General features: G+C 42.1%; 1 protein-coding gene across 3 annotated transcripts in view; it reads right to left on the bottom strand.

Annotated features, from left to right (window-relative positions):
* The window catches only part of YES1 (YES proto-oncogene 1, Src family tyrosine kinase), a 101,822-nt gene that overhangs the window by 70,543 nt on the left and 17,072 nt on the right, over positions 1–14,207 (bottom strand). The window contains exon 1 of one of the 3 annotated variants that reach the window (XM_068562252.1): positions 7,087–7,997. The exons of 1 other annotated variant lie outside the window; for it this stretch is intronic. The gene's annotated coding sequence lies outside the window, so the exon portion shown is untranslated. Of the gene's footprint in view, positions 1–6,778; positions 6,990–7,086; positions 7,998–14,207 lie in introns of those variants that run through there. One more of the 3 variants, XM_068562251.1, reaches the window with a different exon arrangement.

The raw sequence follows: 14,207 nt of genomic DNA, 5'->3' as shown, positions 1-14,207 counted from the left end.
ATGTGTTTCCTTATAGTAAATCTTCTGTATAGGTGTTGTGGAGCCTGTGTATGTGAGTCACAAGTATCTGTAATGAACTAACATCTAGAAAAACATCAAGTCTTCCCGCCTAGAGAATTGAATCGGTTTACTTGAGGCTAAATCTATGTAGTACAAAGGGATTTATTAAAGCTTCAGATGTATCACACCCTAACACCCATCAAAAATCAGAGAAGTATTCTAATGGATTATCCCACTAAAAAGATCAATCTAAAAAATTTATAACAGCCTCATAATTATAGCCAGTTCCACCCAACTGTGAATTCCTAGAAGGTAGTAGTCATGCTGCAATCATTTTTATAACATCAAAACTGGCATAGTATTTGTTGCACCACAGGTTTAATAAATGTCCACTTAATGAATGGAATACACTTTATTTGCCTGAGAAAGTCCAGTGTCAAGTCTGTGGGTCAGTTTTTTACCCTAACTTTTATTTACCTGGTATCTAATTTTATTTCAAATTCTAGACTTTAAAACATTTCCTTAAAATTTTATCAATATAAAAACTTCAACTGCAGTAGAGCCACATATTTAAATAAGGCTGAAAGAATATTAGAAAACATCTGGCCCAACTGTACCCCCGTTTCAAATGCTGAAGCTGAGGCCTATGAAGTTCAATGAATTGACCAAGGCCACACAGCTCTTCACTGTCACAAGTGGAATTAAAATCCAGATGGTCTTCTACCTTTTAGTCTTGTCCTTATTACACCATGTTACCTTCTCTGCTCCTTTTCAAATGCCTGACTGCTATTAATTAAAAAGTATCCATAATATGAAAATACTAATTGCATCAGAACAAATGTAAGAAATCAATAAACTTGGGACTTCCCTGGTGGCGCAGTGGTTGAGAATCCACCTGCCAATGCAGGGAACATGGGTTCGATCCCTGGTCCGGGAAGATCCCACATGCCGCGGAGCAACTAAGCCCGTGTGCCGTAACTACTGAGCCTGCGCTCTAGAGCCCACGAGCCACAACTCCTGTGCCCTCGCGCTGCAACTACTGAAGCCCGCATGCCTGGAGCCCGTGCTCCGCAACAAGAGAAGCCCGCGCACCACAACAAAGAGTGGCTCCCGCTCTCCACAACTGGAGAAAGCCCGCACAGCAATGAAGACCCAACACAGCCAAAAAAAAATCAATAAACTTGCCATGAAACAGTTGTAAGTATTAACTTATGCAGCAAAAGCCACCAATTTTCTCCACCCCACCGCAATTTCTACTTAACGCTAAGAAACTAAAAGTTACATTAAAAAATTACAGAAGTGACTAGCCTCTGTAATCAGTTTAAGAAAACCTAAGGTCTACATATATTGTTAGGAACAGAGGCTGAAACCAGACAATCTTTAGGTTTCAGTGGTCAGTCTTTTCCTCCCAGTACTTCCTGCCTCCACCCCCACCAATAATTCAGCAGACATACCCTATGACCTATGCATTCTTTCACAGATTACATCAAGAAAACAAGGATTTCTTTTTCTTTTTGTCCTTGGAATATACGAATATTATCACAATTATAATACTGACTGTCACTAATACCATGATAGGATACCCCCGCCAAAAAAAACGTTTTTTTAAATTTTTGGCTGCACTGCGTGGCATCAGGATCCCCGTTCTTCGACTAGAGATCGAACCTGCACTCCCTGCAATGGAAGCGTGGAGTCTTAACCATTAGACCACCAGGGAAGTCCCCCAGATGTACTTTTTTTTACAATCTAGGATCTTGGGCTTTCAACATTCACTAAAATAGTAAAAAAACACTTATTTAAAATAAACCTTACTAGAAACTAGTATAGCCCCAACTACAAAGAGTTTCCAGTTTATGTTAGAAATATCAAAATGACCTTTAAGTTCACATTTAAAGTTTAAACTTTTTAAACAGTTTTATAAAATCATTTTCTAGACCAAAACTTTTGAGGGTTAAAGATCTAAAGAACTTGTTTTAACATCAGCTTCTGAAAAAGTACTAAGCTACTTTTGTAAAATTTTACTACAGGTATACCTTAAAAACATGTTGTGTGGGGAGAAAGTCTGTATATATAAACTCATAAATATACACAGAACCACATCCCTGAATACAACTCAAAAGGATTTATTCTATTAGAGACTGTTCTCAAAGATTCATATAAAACAGTTCCTTGCCACAGTGAGTTCTAAGTCAAGTATATCACAGTCATGGAAAGAAATAATTAGAATGCAAGGAGAAATGTGCTTTGATACCAGCGTTCTGTGGGAGCACAGAGAAGGGGGTCAACACACCACTGTCTTGTTAAGTATGTGCCACGATAACAATGTGTACTTGTTAATGTTCAAGTGTACAGTCTTCCGTACTTCTTCCTTCCTTCTGGTTATACCAGTTTGAGAGCTACTTCTCCCAATACTCTCTATTCCCCATCCCAAATTAGCCAAATCCTGAACCACTAAATTCCAAAGCCAGAACGAGCAACAGGAATTGTCTAGATTTTCCAACGGTAGTGGTAAACGAGAGGACAAGATGCTGCTGTTCTTTGCTTGGCACACTGAGCAACGTTTCAGAGGCAGCAAAATTTGCCTGCGGCCTCTTCCAGTCTGGGGCTTGCCATAGAGAGCTTGATGCTGTATCTGCGTTTGCTGAGGTCCATCTTCTCACACCTCAGGAATAAAGAACAACAGGAAAAATAATCTAGGGTTCCTACTTGCAAAACTCCAGCAGTCACAGGGGATATGCCATGCGCAGCTAGTTCTAGAAATAATCCCTTTTGAAGGTCTTCCACTTCCTGGAAGAAAAGCAGGGAGTCCAAAGAACCTGCATATCAGCTCTGCCACCCGCCAAGCAACAGTAACAGCAGCAGCACTTCGAAGAGACACGGGTTAAAACGGCACAGAGTATATGGTATACGCTTCAGAGAACCTGAAATCACATATATACTCAAATTAGGGAAACTGAAGGGCACTGCTGTCCCGGGTTGGGGGGCGGCGGGGGGGAGCAGAGGCATAGCTCAGCCCATCAGTAACCTCACTGTACATTATCCTGTACTCTGAAATTACAGGATTCCCTTTCTTTCCTGGAGTGAGCTTCAAGATCTTAAAGAGTAACACCAGGTAAACCTAACCCAGACCAGGATGTGTTGCTATCAAGTCTGCTAGTTCCAAGACAACAGTGGCGCTGCTGCAGCCAACGATTCCTTGGCACACAGACACGTTAAAATGATCCTGGCAGCGGCACTGGCTCTTCTCTTTCACCCTCTTGTTACTCTAGCTCCTTTTGCTAAATCTGCCTCTGAGTTTAGACAGGAGCTGGATGGTTCATAATCACCCAGCAGCTGTAGCTGAGCAATAGGCAGCCTAATTGTGGCGCCGGAGCAGCTGAGAGGAAGAAAAGAGAGACTACATACCCTACCATAGCCACACAAACCGCCGCACACACTACCAATCAGATACCAAGGTACTTTAACAGGAACAGATGATTTCCTTTAAAGAAAAGCAGTTGTACCTCGCTAGAGGAACTTGTATTTGTATTACAGACCTGTTTAAACGTGAACTGAAGGTGACCTAAGCCATGTAGGGTTCTGAACAATGGAAGATCTTAACTAAAACTTCCTGTAAATATTCACACAACAAAGCCAGCACCACAAACATCACCTTTGTAACATAACTGAAAGTTCCTGTGATATAAGAACTTGGTACAGCCATGATCTCCTCTTCAGCTCTACATTACCACAGTGCAAAGCAACCACGCCAACAACTACCAGAGCAAGCCATTACACAAAGCAAGTAAAGTAGCATAAGGCAGCGATTCACAGCATTTTGGAAACTCCAACACCATAATGTCATTTGAAACAAAACACCATTTCTTTAGGTGCTATACAGCACATCTTCATAAAGTCTGAGTAAATGAAAACTTATTTTATGCTGAGAATTTTAAGACATCCTTAAGAATATCAAATCGCAGGCTGAAATTACCAATCTAAAGAATTATTGTTCCAGAAAACTGAAAATGGATGAAAGACTTATTACCTTGATGCCATAGTTAAATTTTGAGTCTTAACTGTCATGTTATCATAATCTTCTGAAAAATAGGGCATATTTTATATTTGATGACAGAACAGTGTTCCCTAGTTTAATAAACATATTTTGATTACCTACTACTTGTCATGTACAACATACAAAACTGAAGAGGATTTAAAGTTAGTTAAACCTGGTGTATTTCCTCAAAATATTAACATAATTAACATATGTTATTTACCTGTGAAAGTAGTTACATATGCCAGCTGGTATTTCCCAGTTATGGTTTAATAGGTCTAACCTTGTTTGCAAAGGGCAGCCCAGCAGTATTCTAAAGTCAGTCACCAAATACTAAGTCCTTTAGCGAAACACCTTATACACTGTAAAGTACATTACACACAGGCTTCTTTAAAAAGGGAAAAAAAAAAGTTTCACATAAACTAAAACACAGACACAGATCATGGCTTAATGAACTATACACTTGAACTATACCACCATCAGGGTAAAGAACTTTGCCACCACTTCAGGAGCCAGGTCCCAATCACAGCCTCCTCCCTCCTCTTTTATCTTTACTTTTACAGAAATCACTTCCTTGCAGGTTTTTAAAAAATACATAGTTTTACCCCCCGAGTTTGCATTCCTAGATACCAGACCTTAATACTGCTCTCTAAAAATGTTTGACGTTAGGCTTCTTTTTTTAACATAATGCTAATAGAAACTAATAATAAATAACGTCTACGCTAAACAGACTCACTAGATTAAGAGCTAAACATATTTATAAAGAAAAATTACATTAATAAATTATTTACTGCCTAAAAGGATGCAAATTTGAACTCTACATAAACAACTCTTAAAGCATGTGTCGGTAATATTTCATTTACACTGGGTCCTTGCTATCTTTTAGGATATTTATTCTTTTAACATTACATACCATGAAGGAGATTTATTTGCATAGACGTTGATTTTTCAGCTTGAGAATTCACTGATTTAAAAAAAAAAAAAACTTGAACCATGTATTAATATTATACTTCAGCCATAAGACAAATTCCACCTATCCCAGAAGATAGGTCAAAGCTGTAATTTCACTTTCGGTTGAACAGAAAGGAGTCAATTTTGTGGTTTATGAAGTCAGCAAAAACGTACTGCAAAATTAAAGCTATTATAACATTATGGTGGTTACGGCAGAGTACATATTTTAAGAGCCGTTTTATACTTTATCCTGGAAACATGAATGTGAACTGTCTTGTACTTAGATTCAGATCAAAGTCATTTGTTTTTTTTCAAATTAGGACCCAATGAATTGTCAACCAGCATTAAAAATCTCCACTGAGGTTTAGCTAATGTCCCAAAATTAAAATACAATTACACTTCCTTTTCTTAAAGGGTCAACTATGGCAGGGATCTAATATATTAGTAAAAACAGAACAAAACATAAATAATGAAATATAACTTTCTTACAGAATAGATGAAAATCACATGTGACACATACAAGATCCCTGGCTTCTAATACAAGACACTCCTTCATTACCTGTCCATTCAAAATGTTTCCTGTCCACTGTGTGCCAACCATTGTGCTAGTTAATACATTAGATTTACCACATACTTTGCCTTAAATGCCTACACTCACGTGTACCTATTTAGTAATATTTTCCTTAGCGTGTAATTTAACCACAGATAATTTAACAGGATGGTTTAAACACACTCAGAATTATCAAGTTAACTTTGCCACTGAAATCCTGCAGTTGCAATGCACGAGTATACCACCATCATACACATGTATATGTGAGATCATCTATGTGAACACACATTCCGGTGGGAACATATACACATAATAAATGGCTTGAACATAAAAGTTTGATTCCAGTGGAGACTCAACTTTTCATTTCCCTAACAATTTATAAATCGTCAGACCGTGTGTCATGCCGTGCCTGTTTTAATTAATGAAACAGAAAATAATTCTACCAAATCCAAACCATGTTGGGTCCCACCCACTACAGAACAAAAATTAAAGCAGTCCCTACCCTACATCGGATTTGATTTTCTAAGAGCTTCTTAAAACAACGTTGCCCCATGCCCAATAAAGCAAAAGCTGGAAGCAATTATCAAGAAGAAAAACACACATTAAAACAAAATTTTCTGTAACACATGTCGACAGAGAACCGAACCAAATGGGAGACGGAGTGTCATAACACTAAAAGTGCACGCTGAACAGCATTATTTCCCAACCCCCAACCCAAAACAAAGGAAAACTTTAACATGTTGCGGTTTTCAATCAAACCTAGCGCAGCGAGAGGCTCACCCGCTCGCCCCCCATCCCCCGCCCGCTCTCCCGGCACAGTTGCCACCCCGCGTCCGCCGACAGGCAGACCCCCGACCCCGGGGACGGAAAGGGGCCGCTGCTCCCGCTCCTTACTTCGGCCAAAAGAAACCTCGCCGGCCCCTCGCCGGGCGGCCAGCACAACCTCAGAGACGCGGGTGCGGGTGTCCCGGCGCTCCCAGGACCTTAGGTCGGACTTGGGCGGGACCGGGAAGGAATGGACTGGGCGGAGACCGAGGCAGAGGGCGAGCAGGTAGCGCCGGGAAGGACACACGCCCGTCGGGCGAGCCGGGCCGGGGGAGGGGAGAAGTTTCTCCCCAACTTCCCGACTCGGAGCCGGCGGAGAGCGGCGGCGCCTCCGGGCGCTGGCAGGCGCCGGGCCTAGCGCTGCGGGGCCGGGATCGGCCGCCTCCTGCTCCGCCCGCGGGGCCCCGAAGCGTCCTTACCTGCGCTCCAGCCGCGCTCGTATGAGTCGCCGCAGCGGCGGGGAAGGGTGGCGGGGAGGGGGCGGCGGGCGGAGGGGAGGCCCGCGGGGCCCTCTCCGTCCTCCACCTCCTCGTCCCGGGCGCCGAGCGGCAGCGACGACGGCACAACCGGCCGGGAACTCGCTACTTCAGGAGGGAATTCCCGGGCTCCCCAACCCCGCGGCCTCACGCTCCACCTCCTCCCCGCGCGGTACCCGCCCTCACTCCCGGCCCCGCCCCCCCGTGCAGGGGCGGGGGCGGGCTACCTGCGCGCGCGGCCGCCCGCTCACCGGAACTCGCGCCGCGCTCGACCGGGCTCCCGCGACCCCGCCTTCTGACGCCGGCGCGCGTCCCTTCGGGTTGCGGGCCGCCCTCCAGCCGTCCCGGTCGGCGGCGAGACCGAGTCACTAATCCCGACCCAACATGGCGGCGGGGTCCGGGGCGGATTCCCGAGGCGGCGCAGGCTGAGGGGGCGTGAGGAGGAGGCGCTTCTCCACACGGAAAGCAGGCCCACAGCGCCCCCTCCCCACGCGCGGAACCTGCAGCTCGGCTGCCGCGGAAGATAGGGTGGGGTGCCTCGGCCTTTCTCCTTTCCCCTCGCCCCGCTCTCTGTAGTGCCGAGGGCTTTGTTTTCGTGGGGGAGTACAGGAGTTTGGGGGTTGGCTGTTTGCTCTTCAGTACTATGCTTCCGCACTCTTTGTCGTGGATAGTAAAATCTCAGCCCAGCCAGGGGGGTGTTACTAACACCCTCATCACCAGCCTGATCGCCGTCCAGAAACGCTCGCGTCTGGCCTCCTTCCGATCCAGGGATCCTGTCCCAGCCCCAGGAGCTTCCTGTTGACTGTAGGTCGAACCAGCCTTGCCGGGAGAGGGAACCGAAGCCGAGTTTTGTTGGCGACTCTCCCAGTAATGGTGGCTTTGGCTTGTCTTGGGACAGCGTGTTCTCAGGCGATGCTGGCAACGTCCCAGAGGAGGAACTGGGGCAGGTATTATTGTCCCGTTTGACAGCTGTGGAAACTGAGGCTGCCACCGCAACGAACGTGGAGCAGCCACAACTAGAATCCTGCTCATCTGAATCCAAGCACCTTTCCTACTGGCCTTGCAGCCAGTCGCTGAAGCAGAAGGAAGAGGGTCCAGAAGGTCCAGAATGAACTGGGAAAAAATGAGGGTCATTCAGTGTCCAGAAGGGCTGAATATTGAGTGTCTTCTGCTGAAATCACTTCTGCCCTGACAGACTCTCAGATTAACTTCCTCTTCGTATTTCCTCTTTGGTGGGGTTATCAGAACTATTAATGTTGGGATTGTTGGTTTCCTTTGTGGTTTTTAGCGAAATTCAGAATCATCTTCGACAAATAAGAAATGGTACAATCATATGTGTCAGTATTCTGGTATTCTAGAAACTTAGGAAATGAATATAAGGGTTTGAAAAAAAATTTTTTTCAGCTCACTAAATGAGCCAAAGATAGGCATAGGCATTCACATTAACTAAAAGGTAACATCGTGCTTTATATGATTTAGCTGCTAAAACTTCATTTGCCCTTGACTGTCTTGGGCATTAAAATTTTCATGTAAATTTATATTTAGCTTTTTTTTTTTAACTAGAAAATAAATTCCTTGAGCTGCTACTTTTCTAAACTTCTATGTAAAATAGAGATAGTATTTTTTTGTCCTAAACTCTCAGCCTCAAAAAAATCAACTCAAAAATACTAGTTTACTCCAGTTCAAGGGATGAAGTGGCTTTGAAGATGTTCTGTATGGAGTTTTAAAGATGGGAGAGGGTGTCAAAATCCTACATGTTTTGTTATACTCACTTATCTTCACTTTTCTTCCCTTAACCCTCATTTTAATTCTTTTTATTACTTCATTCCCTGTTTTCTCTTTTGGAATATTCATCTAACAACATCAAGCTTCAGTCTGTAAATATTCTGGAGACTTTTCAATCTGGAGTCTCACTTATCTCCAGGCGTATTTAAAACAAACGGGACAAAGAGAATCTCTAAAGCCTCACTGAGTTTGGTATAATAGAAATTGCTTTCAAGTGAAAATCTGTTCATTTGTGAAAAGGACAAATGAAGAAGCACACCCCTGTGTCCCTCCCACACAGCAGGGAGGTCTGGTATGTATGGGTTAAGGAGTGATAAGGAACCTAAATCATGGAATCCCTGGGCGAGTCTGCTGGATGAAGAAGCTAGGAGAAAACTTGAAATAAATTAATGAAATAGGTTAAGTCCCTACAAAAGTGAAACACATCGTTTATTTAAGTTTATTAATGCTTACAATTATTTGACTGATGGAAAGCCTGAAGGATTTGGAGTTTCGTTGGGGCCCACTCCCTCTCACCCTGGAACATGTGATTTTGCCAGGAAGTGGTTGTGTGTGGAATAAACCTCTCCTGCCTGTGTCGGTCATCTGCTGCTGTTGCTGCTTGCATCACTGAGGCTGTGATGATGATTTTCTCTTCCTGGTAACTAGAGAGCCTGCAGTCCTACACAGGTGCAGGCACTGGTCTCTGCTCTTTAATGACTATCCTCACTACCACCCCCTCCCCCCCAAATGCCTTCCACCATAACCATTCAAAGCTTGGATCTCCTTAAGTCACGGTGCCTCGGGTTATCTACACCACCTCAGCCTTGCCTCCTCCACCTGGCCAATTAGGGCAAATATGAGGAGCCCTCTAAACAAAGACAGGGAAAATCGAGCAAAAGGCAAGTATCCATCCTTGAATGTTAGGCTTGTTGTGCCAAGCTCTGTGGCGAGATGCCATACAATTTCTGCTGCCTTCATCACCTCCAGGACTGGTGCACACACCTGGGCAAGGTCTGTCTAAGAGAAGCAATCCACTGGATGTGTAAGGACACCTCCTACAATGAATAGATACAAGAAACGGCGATCTTATGTGAGCTGCAGCAAATCCAGCCCATCGTTTTGCCCTGTTTTGTTGCTCTCTCCAGTGTCTAACTTATTGCCTGCCTGGTCTACAATCTTAGATTTCCACCCTGTGCCTGGTGTGCCTCCGCAGCTCCGGGACTATTTGTTGGAAATCTAGTCTTTGCTGTTGGAATCTATTTCGGCATCATCTAGGTTTATTTTTCTGACTTCAGTTCTTCCTAGTTCTCCTGTAGTTTCGTCCCAGGCCTGTTATACCTAGCGAAGTCCCTACCAGTGTCAGCAGCTCCAGCTCCCCGGGTACCACTCTGCCTGTTCCTAGATAGCCTTCGCCATAACTTCAGACTTTCATGCTCTCAACTTGGTTCATCACTCTGTTCTGTGACAGCAGTTTCTAAGCTGGATGGCACTTGGCATCTTCTCACATGCTGTCTGCCTTGCAGAATATAGCATGCAGTGGACACCTTTTGAGGGTGTCTGTTTAACCCAAGGTCCTCTACTCTGAGAACCAGTCCTCTCCCAATAGCCGGAGTGTAGCCCTTTGATCTGAGTACCCCCTACTCTCAGGCTCCAGCTTGGAATTTGGAATTTTGAGGGAGTGACACAAAGGTGACTCAGAGGTTATTCATGATGGTGTGGTGGAGTTCAGGGTCCAGTGGCATAAGGTGAGTGTCCAGGGGTAGGGAGGGTCCAGGAGCAGCAAGTGTGCAGTGCTGCTGGCGCCTGCATCCTAAGCAGACCATCCCTATGGCAGGACCTGGACTCTGCCCCGCCTCCCTTGGTTCCTGCCTGAGCCTGCTCCACCAATCCTCCTGTTCATTCTCTGAACTTCCAAAATTAAGTTCTCTTTCTGCTTAAATTAAGTGGAGACCTTCTGTTCTTTGCAAATAAGAGCCACTGTTAGTTTCTGCTACTTACTCATACTGCTGACAGTAAACTCAAGTGCTGTGAGGGCAGCACCTCCTGCCCCCTGCACACAATGGGGGTGGGTGAGGGCTGGGGGAGCTGGTTTTCAGAGAGAGGATGAAGCAGATGCATAGTGAGAAGCTTTTCTGGGGATAAGAGCTTGTAGGACCCCAATGCTAACTAGTTGCCTTGAGCCACATGTAACACCCCAAGAGTAGAACATAGCTGGCAAATCAGTCCCTCCTCCAGCTGCCAGGGGCAGTCATTGCTTTTTTTTTTTTTTAATTTTTTATTTATTTTTGGCTGTGTTGGGTCTTCGTTGCAGTGTGAGGGCTTTTCATTGTGGTGGCTTCTCTTGTTGTGGAGCATGGGCTCTAGGTGTGCAGGCTTCAGTAGTTGCAGCACGCGGGCTCAGTAGTTGTGCCTCGCGAGCTCTAGAGCGCAGGCTCAGTAGTTGTGGCGCACGGGCTTAGTTGCTCTGAGGCATGTGGGATCTTCCCAGACCAGGGATCGAACCTGTGTCCCCTGCATTGACAGGTGGATTCTTAACCACTGTGCCACCAGGGAAGTCCAGTCATTGCTTTTACATTGCAGCAGGCATCTACCCTTTCTCCCAGAGCACTACCTCTGTCCTCAAAATCCTTCTCAACACAACGATTCAGGCAGCAAACACCTGAAATTGATGTTAGATGTTGAAACCCATTTGATACCTCTGCCCTATAGGCTTATAATTTCCTCCCAAGATCTATATGTGCAAGTCCTGTAGCCATTCCCAAGTGTTTGACCTGATACATTAAGCTGATGTGTGGTCAGTGTCTCTGACAGTGAGTATAAACACCACTGAAATTGCTACCAGATTGCTACTTCCTGGAAATCTTTACAAATGGGTTATAAAAAGTAGAACATAACTTTGCTTAAAGGCAAGAAGTTAGAATGTTTACCTACCTCAAAGGTTTAGAAAAGAAACTATAAATCAGTCATGCTCTTATCTCTTAAATAAACTAACATCAGATCATGAAACATAAAGGACTGGAATCAGGGAACTCTTTTTTATTAGATATTTTGCAAGCTAACACTGCAGTTGGGGTTTAAAAATACGTTTGGAATGAATCTATGTCTTTGAAAAACTCTTTTAACATTGTTTTAAAGCTAGGCTTTCTTTTTGCACTTTCAATGGTATAGATCATTATTTTTTGCATTGTGTCTGAGCAATTAAAATCTGACAAGATCTTATTATATGAGGTACACCATAATGCACTTTTAATTCTTTAGCAAAGCGTATTTACGCTTCTTTTACTTGTATATGAAGAAGGCTTTTGAGTACTTGAAATAGCTACTTAATTGCTCTTCTTTCTAGGGGAATATCTTACATAACAAATATCTAACATAAGATCTATGCTTTGATGAAATGTCTTAGGTCATGTGAATGAATTAATGTGACTGCAACACCGATACCAGGGTTGTAAAAACCATGGCTGTCTCTTATTGAGCCCTTACCATATGCCAGGTGCTTTACCTGAGTCATTCACTGAATCCTCATAATCACTCTGGAGGTTAGTAGTATTATTCCCATTTGCAGATTGGATCCCATTGCAGAAAAGAAATTATTTTTTAAATGTATTTCAATGACTATGTAAAACAGCATTTGTTTCTCCAAATTCTAAAATAATTAAAATTGGTAAACTGCCTTTATAATTAGGAAATATAAATAAGAAATGTGGGATTCTACAAATTTCATAGGAAATTCTTTAATGTATAATTTTGTATCTCTAAGAAAGGGTTGGGGACAAACTTAAAAAGATGTATGAGATTAACCTAAAAAGAATGAATTCAATTCAGAAAAAACTATGAATTGAATATTAACTTTCTGGAGATTAGTATTCGGCATCTATCAAGGCAGTCTTCCAATGACACCTCCCTCGAACCATGGTCTTCAGTTGAAGAACCAAATATCTGAGAAATGACTATATGTACAGCATATATAATTACCTGGCCAAATAAAAAGTATGTAGGTTAAATGAATGTTAAGGTTTATATTTTAATCTGCCAAGGCTAGGTAACTGTAGTTAAGCCTTCCATGGTAACATAACTCAGTGATTAGAGTCAGTAAAACAGCTAGTCACCCAAACTAGGTAAGGTTGTTTAATATTTTAAAAATCAGCGATTCATTCATAAAGCATTCATAGACTATCTCCTGACAAATTCTGTATATTTCAGTTTATGCTGTATTAAAAGAGATCTTATGACTTTATTAACTTGAAGGATTGGAAAATTAATGGCAGTATACTTTCTTTGTATTGAAATTCAAAAAATTAAATATTAATAGATTTTCAAAGATTTTATGTGGATTTTTTTTTCAGGGAAAAAGGAATTAATATCCTACCAAATTTAATGTTAAAATACATAGTTTTCTTTTGGATATTCATTGGAGACTAATACAATCGTTTTTACATTTTATACCTAATTTAATTAAAAAAATTTTTTTGTTTTGCTTAAAAGAGCTAGCCACTATTTTTTAAAATTATCTTTTAGCTTTATTGTCATTATCATCATTTTCATTTCTTTATAGTGGACTAATCTACAACCATTTCAAATTTTTGAGCCCTGAGTTCTGGTCATTAATTCCTGTGGGCCTATGTCCTTCTGAATATTTGAAAGCATGTTTACTAAAGAATCAACAGCCATGCACTGAAGAATCAAAGCATACAATGACTCACACTAAAGAGGATGCTATTTAAATAATCCAAATGTGACTAACTTCAAAGTAGAGATTTTTTTTTTTGGACACCTGGTAATTTTGGCATAAAATAGAAAATTGGCATTCATGCTCATTTCACGTAAAATTAATTCCAACAAGTTAAAATAGAAGCAGAGCTGGGGACCAAGGAATGGATGTTTTGTTTTGAAAACCAGACTGGAAATTCTGTTTATATTATAGTAAGGCCCTTTTAAAATTTATTTGAACTTCTGTTCAGGAAAATATTTAGATTTTCCTCTTAAGGACCTATTGTCTAGTTGTGGATTTTATTTGAAAACCTTGAAACAGAAAAAAAAAATTCTTCCTTTTGTCAAAGTCTCCAAGCCTCACATATTCTCTTTAAAAATCACCAGTCTCATTTCCTTTGAGATGATGAGCTATACATCCAAAGAACAAAGCATTTCCTGAGTCTGTTTAGAGTACATAGGATTAGTTCCTAAGTGTTTGTCATGTACCCTCAAGAACCTGAGAAAGTAAAAAACAAAACAAGAAAGCCAGAAACCTCCCAAAGAATATAGAAATTTATATAAAATCTTGAGATGGTAAATAGCACAGAATTACGTAAAGTCCTAGCAAGTATTTGATAAATTTGGTCATTTAGACGTATAAACACTTATTAAGTTTTACGTTCCTTAAGATAGAAAGCTATGACAGTGGAAAGATGTTTGGACTGGGAATAAATACTAATTCTGGTCCAACTGCTAGTGGATATGGGGTTTCTTTTCTTTTTTTTTTTTAATTTGTTTGTCATTTATTTTTATTATTGAGCTGTAATTATTCTTTGTACATTCTGGATACAAGTGCCTTATGAGACATAATGATTTGCAGGAATGTTCTCCCATTCTGTGGGTTGTCTTTTCA

This window comes from Eschrichtius robustus, chromosome 14, assembly GCF_028021215.1.
Source record: "Eschrichtius robustus isolate mEscRob2 chromosome 14, mEscRob2.pri, whole genome shotgun sequence".
In the NCBI taxonomy this organism is placed as follows: domain Eukaryota; kingdom Metazoa; phylum Chordata; class Mammalia; order Artiodactyla; family Eschrichtiidae; genus Eschrichtius; species Eschrichtius robustus.
The sequence above is the reverse complement of the archived record's forward strand: the minus strand, read 5'-3'. Positions and strand labels throughout refer to the sequence as shown.